Below are 15,000 nucleotides of genomic sequence, written 5' to 3'. Positions count from 1 at the left end.
AGGTTACGGATGCAGCATTGATAGCAATCGAGGTGTGAGGCGAAGGATGCAGAAGTGAGAGCCGAGGGATGTAGCAGAGATAGCAATCGGGGTGTGTGATGCAGAAGAGATAGCAATCGAGGTGTGCGGTGGGAAGGGCCCAGCAGCCAGAATGCATGAAGCGACGGATGAAGCAGTGATGACAACCGGGCTGTGAGGAGAGGAGGGATGCAGCCAAGAAAGCAATCAGGGCTCGAGGCAAGGGATGCATCAAGGATAGCAATCATGTTGTGAGGCGAGATTCCAAAGGCTAAACGTGAGAGGCTGCAGGGTCGACTCAGAGAGGTCTATGCATGTGAGAGGCTGAAAGCAAGGTCGACTCGGAGCGGTCTATGCATCGGGCGCGCTTGGGGCGACTACCAGTGCCAACCCCTTATCCCGCGACGCGTCCGACAAAGAGAACGTTCCAAGGCGGCAGAGGAGGTTACCAGCCGAAGGATGCAGTAGCAATAACAGGTATAGTTCCGCGGCGGCCGAGAAGACTCACCGCATAGGAATCGGGATGCGAGGCGAGGGATGCGGCGGGAAGGCCCCGACGGCTAAACGGAAGAGGCTGCAGGGCCGCCTCGGAATGGTCCAAGCATCGGATGCGATTGGGACGACTACCAGTGCCAACCCCTTATCCCGCGATGCGTCCGATACACAGATAGTTCCAAGGCGGCCGAGGAGCCTCACCGCATATCAATCGGGGTGCGAGGCGAGGGATGGGGCGGGAAGGCCCCAACGGCTAGACGGAAGAGGCTTCAGGGCCACCTCGGAATGGTCCAAGCATCGGACGCGCTTGGGGCGACTGCCAGTGCCAACCCCTTATCCCGCGATGCGTCCGATACACAGATGGTTCCAAGGCGGCCGAGGAGCCTCACCGCATAGCAATCGGGGGTGCGAGGCGAGGGATGGGGCGGGAAGGCCCCAACGGCTAGACGGAAGAGGCTTCAGGGCCGCCTAGGAATGGTCCAAGCATCGGACACGCTTGGGGCGACTACCAGTGACAGCCCCCTATCCCGCGATGCGTCCGATACGAAGATGGTTCCAAGGCGGCCGAGGAGCCTCACCGCATAGCAATCGGGGTGCGAGGTGGGGGATGCGGCGAGATGGCCCCAACGGCTAGACGGAAGAGGCCACAGGGCCGCGTCGGAATAGTCCAAGCATCGGACGCGCTTGGGGCGACTACCAGTGACAACCCCTTATCCCGCGATGCGTCCGATACGAAGATAGTTCCAAGGCGGCCGAGGAGCCTCACCGCATAGCAATCGGGGTGCGAGGTGGGGGATGCGGCGAGATGGCCCCAACGGCTAGACGGAAGAGGCTGCAGGGCCGCCTCGGAATAGTCCAAGCATCGGACGCGCTTGGGGCCACTACCAGTGACAACCCCTTATCCCGCAATGCGTCCGATACGAAGATAGTTCCAAGGCGGCCGAAGAGCCTCACCGCATAGCAATCGGGGTGCGAGGTGGGGGATGCGGCGAGATGGCCCCAACGGCTAGACGGAAGAGGCCACAGGGCCGCCTCGGAATAGTCCAAGCATCGGACGCGCTTGGGGCGACTACCAGTGACAACCCCTTATCCCGCGATGCGTCCGATACGAAGATAGTTCCCAGGCGGCCGAGGAGCCTCACCGCATAGCAATCGGGGTGCGAGGCGAGGGATGCGGCGAGATGGCCCCAAAGGCTAGACGGAAGAGGCTGCAGGGCTGCCTCGGAATAGTCCAAGCATCGGACGCGCTTGGGGCGACTACCACTGCCAACCCCTTATCCCGCGATGCGTCCGATACACAGATAGTTCCGAGGCGGCCGAGGAGGTGGGGGATGCAGCGAGATGGCCCCAACGGCTAGACGGAAGAGGCTGCAGGGCCGCCTCGGAATAGTCCAAGCATCGGACGCGCTTGGGGCGACTACCAGTGACAACCCCTTATCCCGCGATGCGTCCGATACACAGATAGTTCCGAGGCGGCCAAGGAGCCTCACCGCATAGCAATCGTGGTGCGAGGTGGGGGATGCGGCGAGATGGCCCCAACGGCTAGACGGAAGAGGCTGCAGGGCCGCCTCGGAATGGTCCAAGCATCGGATGCGCTTGGGGCGACTACCACTGCCAACCCCTTATCCCGCGATGCGTCCGATACACAGATAGTTCCAAGGCGGCCGAGGAGCCTCACAGCATAGCAATCAGGGTGCGAGGCGAGGGATGCGGCGAGAAAGCCCCAACGGCTAGAGGGAAGAGGCTTCAGGTCCGCCTCGGAATGGTCCAAGCATCGGACGCGCTTGGGGCGACTACCAGTGACAACCCCTTATCCCGCGACGCGTCCGATACACAGATAGTTCCAAGGCGGCCGAGGAGCCTCACCGCATAGCAATCGGGGTGCGAGGCGAGGGATGCGGCGAGAAGGACCCAACGGCTACACGGAAGAGGCTTCGGGGCCGCCTCGGAATGGTCCAAGCATCGGACGCGCTTGGGGCGACTACCAGTGACAACCCCTTATCCCGCGACGCGTCCGATACACAGATAGTTCCAAGGCGGCCGAGGAGCCTCACCGCATAGCAATCGGGGTGCGAGGCGAGGGATGCGGCGAGAAGGACCCAACGGCTACACGGAAGAGGCTTCGGGGCCGCCTCGGAATGGTCCAAGCATCGGACGCGCTTGGGGCGACTACCAGTGACAACCCCTTATCCCGCGACGCGTCCGATACACAGATAGTTCCAAGGCGGCCGAGGAGCCTCACCGCATAGCAATCGGGGTGCGAGGCGAGGGATGCGGCGAGAAGGACCCAACGGCTAGACGGAAGAGGCTTCGGGTCCGCCTCGGAATGGTCCAAGCATCGGACGCGCTTGGGGCGACTACCAGTGACAACCCCTTATCCCGCGACGCGTCCGATACACAGATAGTTCCAAGGCGGCCGAGGAGCCTCACCGCATAGCAATCGGGGTGCGAGGCGAGGGATGCGGCGAGAAGGACCCAACGGCTAGACGGAAGAGGCTTCGGGTCCGCCTCGGAATGGTCCAAGCATCGGACGCGCTTGGGGCGACTACCAGTGACAACCCCTTATCCCGCGACGCGTCCGATACACAGATAGTTCCAAGGCGGCCGAGGAGCCTCACCGCATAGCAATCGGGGTGCGAGGCGAGGGATGCGGCGAGAAGGACCCAACGGCTAGACGGAAGAGGCTTCGGGTCCGCCTCGGAATGGTCCAAGCATCGGACGCGCTTGGGGCGACTACCAGTGACAACCCCTTATCTCGCGACGCGTCCGATACACAGATAGTTCCGAGGCGGCCGAGGAGCCTCACCGCATAGCAATCGGGGTGCGAGGCGAAGGATGCGGCGAGAAGGACCCAACGGCTAGACGGAAGAGGCTTCGGGTCCGCCTCGGAATGGTCTAAGCATCGGACGCGCTTGGGGCGACTACCAGTGACAACCCCTTATCCCGCGACGCGTCCGATACACAGATAGTTCCAAGGCGGCCGAGGAGCCTCACCGCATAGCAATCGGGGTGCGAGGCGAGGGATGCGGCGAGAAGGACCCAACGGCTAGACGGAAGAGGCTTCAGGGCCGCCTCGGAATGGTCCAAGCATCGAACGCGCTTGGGGCGACTACCAGTGACAACCCCTTATCCCGCGACGCGTCCGATACACAGATAGTTCCGAGGCGGCCGAGGAGCCTCACCGCATAGCAATCGGGGTGCGAGGCGAGGGATGCGGCGAGAAGGACCCAACGGCTAGACGGAAGAGGCTTCAGGGCCGCCTCGGAATGGTCCAAGCATCGGACGCGCTTGGGGCGACTACCAGTGACAACCCCTTATCCCGCGACGCGTCCGATACACAGATAGTTCCGAGGCGGCCGAGGAGCCTCACCGCATAGCAATCGGGGTGCGAGGCGAGGGATGCGGCGAGAAGGACCCAACGGCTAGACGGAAGAGGCTTCAGGGCCGCCTCGGAATGGTCCAAGCATCGGACGCGCTTGGGGCGACTACCAATGACAACCCCTTATCCCGCGACGCGTCCGATACACAGATAGTTCCGAGGCGGCCGAGGAGCCTCACCGCATAGCAATCGGGGTGCGAGGCGAGGGATGCGGCGAGAAGGACCCAACGGCTAGACGGAAGAGGCTTCAGGGCCGCCTCGGAATGGTCCAAGCATCGGACGCGCTTGGGGCGACTACCAGTGACAACCCCTTATCCCGCGACGCGTCCGATACACAGATAGTTCCGAGGCGGCCGAGGAGCCTCACCGCATAGCAATCGGGGTGCGAGGCGAGGGATGCGGCGAGAAGGACCCAACGGCTAGACGGAAGAGGCTTCAGGGCCGCCTCGGAATGGTCCAAGCATCGGACGCGCTTGGGGCGACTACCGTTGCCAACCCCTTATCCCGCGATGCGTCTGATACACAGATAGTTCCGAGGCGGCCGAGGAGCCTCACCGCATAGCAATCGGGTTGCGAGGCAGATTATTGGGAAGGGAACCCCCTGGGATGCGGCTCAAGCAGTGCCCAAAGGGACTGGAATGCGGAATCACATCGAGAGACCCAAATGCTATACGAGGGCTCAAATCGAATTATCGATTTGGCCACGACATGGACGCATCGGAACGACTACCTTTGCCGAACCACTCGCAATTGCATCCATACCGAAACCAATAGACATTTCCGTTAGAGCCCTCGCATAGCATTCGGGAATCTCGCATGCCCCTCTAAATCGACCAATGCTGGCGCTCAATGAAAATCCGAGCGCTACCACCGTTCGAGCGCCAGCATTGGTCGAGTTAGAGGGGCACGGGGGAGAATGCTCCAGTCAACACCTCCCCTATATAAGTTATTTGTCCGATTCTCGCACAACCGTAGTCTGCCTCGTCGAATCAAACAACGGTCCCAGATTCCGACTTCCGTTCCGTAGAGACCCAAAAGCTAGATGGAGGCTCGCAAGAAAGAGAGTCGGCGCATAGCAATCGGGTTTCTCGAACGTTTAGGGACCGAGCTCACTTGCGGATAGGGCAAAATCCGCCAAGCAACCCAAAAGCTAGACGGGGGCTCGAATCGAATCGCCTAGGCGGCCACAACAACGACGTGTTGGATCGACTACCAGTGCCAAACCATTCAGCAAGACTAGTCTGTGTCGAGGCCGGATAGAGATTCTCAGAGAGCGCCCGCATAGCATTTAGGAGACCTGCCGCGTCCCTCACACTCGACAAATGGTGGTGCACGTTTATAAATCCGAGCGATCCCAACCCTTTCAAGCACCAACATCGGTCGAGATAGAGGGGCACGGAGGGGGCTGCGTGAGACAACACAGTCCCCTATATAAGTTATTTGTCCGATTCTCACACATCCGAAGAATGGTCATCAAATCGGACAACAGCCCAAACTTCCGACTTCCGTCCCAGAAAGCCCAAGAGCTATCTAAAACGTTCATGGCCGGAACTCGATCGCGGCTATACCAGTCCGCCAAGCAACCCAAAAGCTAGACTGGAGCTCTAGTCGAATCACCTCTGTGGCCATTGCAAGGACGTGTTGGAGCGACTACCATTGCCGAACCATTCCGCAGGTCGAGTCCATACCAAGGCCGCATAGAGATTCACGATGAGCTCCTGCATAGCAATCAGGAGACTTGCCGTGTCCATCACAATCGATAAATCCTGGTGCAAGATTTTTGCATCCGAGCGCTCCAACCAGTCGAGCACCAGCATCAATCGACATAAACGGGCACGGGGGGAGGATGCTCGAGAACACTACCTCCCCTATATAAGTTATTTGTCCGATTCTCAAGCAGCCGAAGTCTGGTCATCGAATCGGGTCAAAGACCACAACTTCCGACTTTACCCACAATGCAAGTCATCGAATCGAACATCGGCCCCCGAGTCGGACTCCATGCGTATGTCAGGTCATCGGACCCAAATTCCGCCTTCCTGCGCATGGCGGGCCATCAATATCAACTCGGTCATCGGACCCAAACTCCGCCTTTTTGCGTATGGCACGCCTTCAAATCGGTCATCGGACCCAAATTCCGCCTTCCTGTGCATGGCGGGCCATCAACATCAACTCGGTCATCGGACCCAAATTCCGCCTTTCTGCGCATGGCACGCCATCAACTCGGTCATCGGACCCAAATTCCGCCTTCCTGCGCATGGCAGGTCATCGGACACAAATTCAGACCTCGCCAATATGCCTACGTATCGAATCGGTCATCGGACCCAACTTCCGACTTCATCCATACTGTAGGGTCTTTGAGGTTGGCGCGGTGCGCTCAACCCAGGGAGTCGACCCATCGAAGCATACACCTCCCCTATATAAGCTATTTGTCCGATTCCCACACCTGTGTAGTTTGCACCTCTGACCAGGACATCGACCCCAACTTCCGAACTCGACTGCAACGACGGCACCAGCGCCTTGGTGCGCACCTTGCGACGCACAGTCCCAACATTCGCCTTCCTGCACATGGCAGGTCATCGGACCCAAATTCCGACCTCGCGAGTATGCCTACATATCGAATCGGTCATCGGACCCAACTTCCGACTTCATCCATACCGTAGGGTCTTTGAGGTTGGCGCGGTGCGCTCAACCCGGGGAGTCGACCCAACGAAGCATACACCTCCCCTATATAAGCTATTTGTCCGATTCCCACACCTGTGTAGTTTGCACCTCCGATCAAGACATCGACCCCAACTTCCGAACTCGCCTCCAACGACCGAACCAGCGCCTTGGTGCGCACCTTGCAACGCACAGTGCCAACATTCGCCTTCCTGCACGTGGCAGGTCATCGGACCCAAATTCCGACCTCGCGAGTATGCCTACATATCGAATCGGTCATCGGACCCAACTTCCGACTTCATCCATACCGTAGGGTCTTTGAGGTTGGCGCGGTGCGCTCAACCCGGGGAGTCGACCCAACGAAGCATACACCTCCCCTATATAAGCTATTTGTCCGATTCCCACACCTGTGTAGCTTGCACCTCCGATCAGGACATCGACCCCAACTTCCGAACTCGACTAAAAAGACCGCACCAGCGCCTTGGTGTGCACCTTGCAACGCACAGTGTCAACATTCGCCTTCCTGCACATGGCAGGTCATCGGACCCAAATTCCGACCTCATGAGCATACCTACTAATCGAATTGGTCATCGGACCCAACTTCCGACTTCATCCATACCGTAGGGTCTTTGAGGTTGGCGCGGTGCGCTCAACCTGGGGAGTCGACCCATCGAAGCATACACCTCCCCTATATAAGCTATTTGTCCGATTCCGACACCTGTGTAGTTTGCACCTCCGCTCAGGACATCGACCCCAACTTCCGAACTCGCCTGCAACGACCGAACCAGCGCCTTGGTGCGCACCAAAAGTGCGCACTTTTGGAGGGCACTTTTGTGCGCTCCAAAGGTGCGCACTTTTGGAGGGCACTTTTCTGCGCTCCAAAGGTGCGCACTTTTGGAGGGCACTTTTTGGAGGGCACTTTTCTGCGCTCCAAAGGTGCGCACTTTTGGAGGGCACTTTTTGGAGGGCACTTTTCTGCGCTCCAAAGGTGCGCACTTTTGGAGGGCACTTTTTGGAGGGCACTTTTCTGCGCTCCAAAGGTGCGCACTTTTGGAGGGCACTTTTTGGAGGGCACTTTTCTGCGCTCCAAAGGTGCGCACTTTTGGAGGGCACTTTTTGGAGGGCACTTTTCTGCGCTCCAAAGGTGCGCACTTTTGGAGGGCACTTTTCTGCGCTCCAAAGGTGCGCACTTTTGGAGGGCACTTTTTGGAGGGCACTTTTCTGCGCTCCAAAGGTGCGCACTTTTGGAGGGCACTTTTCTGCGCTCCAAAGGTGCGCACTTTTGGAGGGCACTTTTTGGAGGGCACTTTTCTGCGCTCCAAAGGTGCGCACTTTTGGAGGGCACTTTTGTGCACTCCAAAGGTGCGCACTTTTGGAGGGCACTTTTCCTGTGCTCCAAAGGTGCACACCTAGGTGAGCACCTTCGACCACACCTTGTAGCACACCAAACTCTGACTTTCGACTTCATCCGCAATGCAGGGTCTTTGAGGTTGGCGCAATGCGCACAACCAGGGGAGTCGACCCATCAAACCCAACACCTCCCCTATATAAGCTATTTGTCTGATTCTCATACATGCGTAGCCTGCAGGAGCAATTAGGACATCGACCCCAACTTTCGGCTTCTAAACGAAAACAAGGTCTTTGAGGTTGGTGTAATGCGAACAACTAGGGGAGTCAACCCATCAAACCCAACACCTCCCCTATATAAGCTATTTGTCTGATTCTCATACATGTGTAGTCTACAGGAGCAATTAGGACATCGACCCCAACTTTTGACTTCTTAACGAAAACAAGGTCTTTGAGGTTGACGTAATGCGCACAACCAGGGGAGTCGACCCATCAAACCCAACACCTCCCCTATATAAGCTATTTGTCCGATTCTCATACATGTGTAGCCTGCAGGAGCCATTAGGACATTGACCCCAACTTTTGACTTCTTAACGAAAACAAGGTCTTTGAGGTTGGCGTAATGCGCACAACCAAGGGAGTTGACCCATCAAACCCAACACCTCCCCTATATAAGCTATTTGTCTGATTCTCATACATGTGTAGCCTGCAACAACGATTAGGACATCCACCCCAACTTCTGAATTCGTCTGCGTTGACCGCACCAAAGGTGCACGCCTTGGTGCTCACCAAAATCCGACTTCCGACTTCTTCTGCTATGCGGGGTCTTTGAGGTTGGCGCAGTGCGCACAACCAGGGGAGTCAACCCACCGAATGCAACACCTCCCCTATATAAGCTATTTGTCTGATTCTCATACATGCGTAGACTGCAGCAATGATTAGGACATCCACCCCAACTTTTGACTTCTTAAACAAGACAGGGTCTTTGAAGTTGGTGCAGTGCACACAACCAGGGGAGTCGACCCATCAAACGCAACACCTCCCCTATATAAAGCTATTTGTCCGATTCTCATACGTGTAGTCTGCAGCAGCGATTAGGACATCGACCCCAACTTCCGAATTCGTTTGCATTGACCGCACCAAAGGTGCACGCCTTGGTGTGCACCCTGGAGTGCACTTTGGTGCTCACCTCGGTGCACACTTTGGTGTGCACCTTGGTGTGCACCAAAGGTGCGCACCTTGGAGCGCACCAAAGGTGTACACTTTGGAGCGCACCACATAGGGTCTTTGAGAGGTTGGCGCAGTGCGCACACCAAGGTGGGTGTTGAGGTGCGTGCCGAGGTGGGTGGGTGCTAGGGTGCGCTCCATGGTGGGTGCCAGGGTGGGTGCGTGCTAGGGTGGATTCCAAAGAGGGTCATAGGGTGGGTGCCAAGGTGGGTTGGTGATATAGTGGGTTCAAAGGTGGGTACTAGGGTGGGTTCCAAGGTGGGTCACAAGTTGGGTGCCAGGATGCGTGGGTGTTAGGTTGGGTGCCAAGGTGGGCTCCTGCGTGGGTGGGTGCTAGGGTGGGTTTCAAGGTGGACGCGAGGGCGGGTGCCAAGGTGGGTAACAAGTTGGGTGTTAGGATGGGTGAGTGCTAGAGTGGGTGCCAAGGTGGGTGGGTGCTAAGGTGGATGCCAAGGTGGTTCACAGGGTGGGTGGGTTCTAGGGTGAGTTCCAAGGTGGGTCACAGGTTCAGTGCTAGGGTGGGTGTCAAGGCGGGTGTCGAGGTGCCTGGGTGCTAGGGTGTGGATGCCAATGTGGGTCATAGGGTGGGTACTAGGGTGGGCTGCAATGTGGGTGCCAAGGTGGGTAACATGCTCGGTGGGTTCTAAATTGGGTGCCAGGGTGGGTGTGCACCCACCTTGCCCGAGGTGGGTGCCAAGGTGCCAGTGTGGGTGGGTGCTAAGGTGGATGCCAAGGTGGGTGAGAAGGTGGGTGATAGGTTGAGTGGTAGGATGGGTGGGTGCCAAGATGGGTCACAGGGTGGGTGCAAGGGTGGGTAGGTGCTAGGGTTGGTGTCAGGGTGGGTGGGTGCTAGGTTGGGTTCCAAGGTGGGTGCGAGGGTGAGTGTCAAGGTGGGTCACAGGTTAGGTGCTAGGATGGGTGAGTGCTAGGGTGCAAAGGTGCCAGGGTGGGTGCTAGGATGGGTCGATGCTAGGGTGAGTGGCAAGGTGGGTCCACAAGTGTCAAGGTGGGTGCCGAGGTGGGTGCCAAGTCGGCGACTGCTATGGTGGATGCCAAGGTGGGTCACGGGGTGGGTGCCAAGTTGCTAGGTTGGGTTCCAAGGTGGGTGCCAACGTGGGTGCTAGGGTGCGTGGGTTAAAGGGTGTGTCACAACGTGGGTGCCAGGATGGGTGCGCACCCACACTGGCCAAGACGGGTGCGGGTGCAAGGTTGGGTTCCAAGCCCGGTCACAGGCTGGGTGCTAGGATGGGTGGGTGCCAAGGTGGGCACCAGGGTGGGTGCACCCACCCTGGCCAAGGTGGGTCACGGGGTGGGTCCTAGGGTGGGTAACGGGGTGGGTACTAAGGTGCGTGCCAAGGTGGGTCATAGGGTGGGTGCCAAGGTGGGCACCAGGGTGGGTGTGCACCAACCCTAGCCAGGGTAGGTCACGGGGTGGTTGTCGGGGTGGGCGTCAAGGAGCCAAGGTGGGTGGCAAGTAGCCAAGTTGCGTGCCAAGGTGGGTGTCGGGGTGGGTGCCAAGGATCCAAGGTGGGTGCCAAGGAACCAAGGTGGGTGTCTGGGTGGGTGCCGAGGTGGGAGCCAGGGTGGGTCCCAAGGTGAGTGCAAAGGTGGGTGCCAGGGTCAAGGTGAGTGCCAATGTGGGTTCCAAGGTGCCAGGGTCAGGGTGAGTGCCAATGTGGGTTCAAAGGTGCTAAGTTGGGTGCGAGGTTGGGTGCGAGGGTGGGTGGGTGCCAAGGTGTGCTAGGTGGAAGCCCGGGTGGGTCGGCATCCCATGGGTGTCGAGTTGGGTGCCTGATGGGTGCTTCTTGTCAAGTTTTAGTCGTCGGGACTCATTTCGAGCCTTAGAGGTCGTTTCTTGTCCGGTTGCCCTGTCTTCGACCTGGGAACCCAATTTTGGTCCTCGGGTCCCATTTTTTTTTGTCTCGCATCCCACTTTTGGCCTGTGGCCTTTTCGGGGTCGATTCTCGTTTTGGGCATCAGAGCATGTTTCTTCTCCTAAAACCCAATATTTGTTTATTAAGTCTCGGAACACATTTTTGTTCTCGTGGACCCATCATGGGTCTTGGAACGCATTTGTGGTCCTTGGGTCCCATTTTGCATCCCGAAACTTGTGTTTTGGTGCTTGATCCCTATTTTGGGTGCCCACCTTGCACCAAGTGCGCACCCGGGGCAAACCGAGCGCCTTGGTGCACCAGGGCAAGATCGAGCGTGCACCCGAGGCGCCCCGAACATGCACCAAGGTGCACTCGGCCCACATGTGAGCGCAGGTCGTTGCGCCCGAGGTGGTGTGTGGGCACCGCGTTGCAGACGGGACACTGCACGCACACGACGCCCCCTCCAGGTGCACGCACGTAGGCCGGGCCGGGTGCACACCCGACGCCCTAGCAAGGTGCGCGCACCCGGGCAGGGCTCACACTTGGCGAACGGGGCGCACTTCGCGAGGGAGGGTGTGCACCTCGACGGGGGTGGGTGGCCGGGGTGGATTCGCACGTGGGTCGCGGTTTGCTAAGTACACACTGCGACAAGCTCATAACGGGTGCGATCATACCAGCGTTAGTGCACCGGATCCCATCAGAACTCCGCAGTTAAGCGCGCTTGGGCCGGAGTAGTACTGGGATGGGTGACCTCCCGGGAAGTCCCGGTGTTGCACCCTTTTTTAGTTTTTCGCCGGGCGTCGCAATGCTATTTGAATAAACCTTTTGCCCGTTTGCGTTCTCGTCGGGGCCGGGCCGGGCCGGGGTGCGCTGCCCGCACTACCGCGCGCGCGGGGGCGACACCGAGCGCGCACCCGAGGCGCCCCGAGCACACAGGCCACGGTGCAACCCGGGCGTTGTGCGCGCACCCCGGTGCGCCCGAGGTGCTGCGCGCGCACCCAGGTGAAATCGGTGTGCACCTCGGCCAGTGCGCGCTCGGTCGAGTCGCGCACGTTGGCCAAGGTGCACGGTGATGTTTCTTACTCTAAGGTTCCGCACCAGACGCCCGGGACAGGTGAGCGAAGCTGGGCGGGGCCGGGTGCGCGGCCGGGGCAGGTGCACGCAGCTGGAGAGAGCTTTGGAGCACACTTCGGAGCGCACCAATGATGCGCTCCATTCAAAAGTTTCCTGAAAAGGCAAAAAAAGTTGAGATTATAGAATTTCCCACTTGAGAGATTGTAAAAAAAAAAAATTTAAAATGAAGGAAACGCGGGTGCCAAGGTGTGCGCAGCCCAGCCAAGGTGTGCGCACCAAGGCGCCCACCCTGGCGAAGGTGCACGCAAGGTGCGCACCCGAGGCAAACCGGACAATTAACCCAACTTTCGACTTCGCGCGCACCTTGGAGCGCACTTCGGAGCGCTCCTTGGTGCGCACCAATCTTGGGCACCTCGGAGTGCACCATGGCGCCCACCAAGGTGCGCACCCGGGGCAAACCGAGCTCCGACTTCGTGCGCACCTTGGAGCGCACGAAAGGTGCGCACCATGGCGCCCACCAAGGTGCGCAGCCCAGCCAAGGCGTGCGCATCAAGGTGCGCACCCTGGCGAAGGTGCGCACCCGGGGCAAACCGAGCTCCGACTTCGTGCGCACCTTGGAGCGCACAAAAGGTGCGCAACCCAGCCAAGGTGTGCGCACCCCGGTCAAACCGAGCTCCGAATCGTGCGCACCAGAGGTGCACGCCATCGTGCGCACCTTGGAGCACACTTCGGAGCCCTCCTTGGTGCGCGCCGATGTTGCGCACCTCGGAGCGCACCCGGGGAAAACAATGCAATTAACCCGACTTTCGACTTCGTGGGCACCTCGGAGCGCTCTCGGGTTCGCACCTCGGAGCACACCGAGGTGCGCACCTTTGATGCGCTGCCTTCACCAATTTCCAGAAAAGGCAAGAAAACATTGAGAAGGTGTGCGCACCGAGGTGCCCACCCTGGCGAAGGTGCACGCGAGGTGCGCACCCGGGGCAAACCGGGCTCCGACTTCGTGCACGCCGCACCTTGGAGCACACTTCGGAGCGCTCCTTGGTGCGCACCAGGGCGCGCAACCCAGCCGAGGTGCCCACCCCGGCGAAGGTGCACGCGAGGTGCGCACCCGGGGCAAACCGGGCTCCGACTTCGTGCACGCCATGGTGCCCACCGCGGCGAAGGTGCACGCGAGGTGCGCACCCGGGGCAAACCGGGCTCCGACTTCGTGCACGCCGCACCTTGGAGCACACTTCGGAGCGCTCCTTGGTGCGCACCATGGTGCCCACCAGGGCGCGCAACCCCGCCGAAGGTGCACGCGAGGTGCGCACCCGGGGCAAACCGGGCTCCGACTTCGTGCACGCCGCACCTTGGAGCACACTTCGGAGCGCTCCTTGGTGCGCACCATGGTGCCCACCAGGGCGCGCAACCCCGCCGAAGGTGCACGCGAGGTGCGCACCCGGGGCAAACCGGGCTCCGACTTCGTGCACGCCATGGTGCGCACCGCGGCGAAGGTGCGCACCCGGGGCAAACCGGGCTCCGACTTCGTGCACGCCGCACCTTGGAGCACACTTCGGAGCGCTCCTTGGTGCGCACCAGGGCGCGCAACCCAGCCGAGGTGCCCACCCCGGCGAAGGTGCACGCGAGGTGCGTACCCGGGGCAAACCGGGCTCCGACTTCGTGCACGCCGCACCTTGGAGCACACTTCGGAGCGCTCCTTGGTGCGCACCATGGTGCCCACCAGGCCGCGCAACCCAGCCAAGGTGTGCGCACCAAGGTGCACGCGAGGTGCGCACCCGGGGCAAACCGGGGTCCGACTTCGTGCACGCCGCACCTTGGAGCACACATCGGGGCGCTCCCGGGTTCGCACCGGCGTTGCGCACCGTGGTGGGCACCTCGGAGCACACCAAGGTGGGCAGCGAGGTGCGCACCTTTGATGCGATGCCTTCACTAATTTCCATAAAAGGCAAAAAAAAAACGAGATTTTAAAATTTCCGTTTTGAAAGATAGTGAGAAAAAGGGAATGCTGGTGCCATCTTGAGCCCGCCCTGGTGCGCAGCCCAGCCAAGGTGTGCGCACCAAGGTGCCCACCCTGGCGAAGGTGCGCGCCCGGGCAATTAACCCAACTTCCAACTTCGCGCGCGCCAGGGTGGGAGCGCACCCAACAACCGGGCCTGGGAAGAGCCAATGCGAGAAACCCCACCAAACGCTCTGACAAAAAAAGAGGGGGCGCTCCAGTAACCCCGCTTCGGAGCGCACCCTGGGCAAACCCAGCCAAGGTGCCCACCCCGGCCAAGGTGCAGGCGAGGTGCGCACCCGGGGCAAACCGGGCTCCGACAACGTGCACGCCGCACCTTGGAGCACACTTCGTAGCGCTCCCGGGTGCGCACCTCAGAGCACACCAAGGTGGGCAGCGAGGTGCGCACCTTTGATGCGCTGCCTTCACTAATTTCCAGAAAAGGCAAAAAAAAAAGGAGATTTTAAAATTTCCGTTTTGAAAGATAGTGAAAAAAACGGAACGCGCGTGCCATCTTGAGCCCGCCCTGGTGCGCAGCCCAGGTAAGGTGCCCACCCTGGCAAAGGTGCGCACCCGGGCAATTAACCCTACTTCCGACTTCGTGCGCGCCAGGGTGGCAACCGGGCCTCGGAAGAGCCAATGCGAGAAACCCCACCAAACGCTCCGACAAAAAAAGAGGCGGCGCTCCAATAACCCCGCTTCGGAGCGCAGCCGGGGCAAACCCAGCCAAGGTGCCCACCCCGACGAAGGTGCACGCGAGGTGCGCACCCGGGGCAAACCGGGCTCCGACAACGTGCACGCAGCACCTTGGAGCACACTTCGAAGCACTCCCGGGTGCCCACCGGCGTTGCGCACCGTGGTGGGCAGCGAGGTGCGCACCTTTGATGCGCTGCCTTCACTAATTTCCAGAAAAAGGCAAAAAAAAATGAGAT

General features: G+C 59.7%; 1 non-coding gene across 1 annotated transcript; it reads left to right on the top strand.

The window, feature by feature from the left end:
- The first annotated feature begins 11,658 nt into the window (after positions 1 to 11,658).
- Positions 11,659 to 11,777, top strand: LOC131862038 (5S ribosomal RNA). Its single transcript, XR_009361066.1, has one exon. It is a non-coding gene; the product is annotated as a 5S ribosomal RNA (ribosomal RNA).
- Positions 11,778 to 15,000: the final 3,223 nt, after the last annotated feature.

Source organism: Cryptomeria japonica, unplaced genomic scaffold (assembly GCF_030272615.1).
Source record: "Cryptomeria japonica unplaced genomic scaffold, Sugi_1.0 HiC_scaffold_35, whole genome shotgun sequence".
Classification (NCBI taxonomy): Eukaryota; Viridiplantae; Streptophyta; class Pinopsida; order Cupressales; family Cupressaceae; genus Cryptomeria; species Cryptomeria japonica.
Note: the sequence above shows the minus strand (reverse complement) of the source record. Positions and strands in the feature narration are given on the sequence as shown.